This window comes from Trachymyrmex cornetzi, unplaced genomic scaffold (genome assembly GCF_001594075.2).
Source record: "Trachymyrmex cornetzi isolate Tcor2-1 unplaced genomic scaffold, Tcor1.1 scaffold1462, whole genome shotgun sequence".
NCBI lineage: Eukaryota > Metazoa > Arthropoda > Insecta > Hymenoptera > Formicidae > Trachymyrmex > Trachymyrmex cornetzi.
The window spans coordinates 399,683-399,964 of NW_017296051.1; positions in this window are offsets into that span (position 1 = coordinate 399,683).

Sequence of the window (282 nt, forward strand, 5' to 3'; positions counted from 1 at the left end):
CCACCGATTGCACCCGAATCAGAACCGACCAATCAACGCGTACCCGAATATGACGTAGGCAAGGACATGCGCAAGTTGAACGAGTTTTAGACAATTGATGAGCATACCCTTGTATTTTTATCATGATGGCGACTAGATGTTTGCGTCGCGTTAAGCCGTATTCACACTACAGGCACCCGACTCTTCTGGGTGCTTTCCAGCAAGGACACAATCAAACACAGTGTAACACAGTGAATCGTTTCATCCTTGTTTAACGTAAGCAAACAACAAGGATATATGATT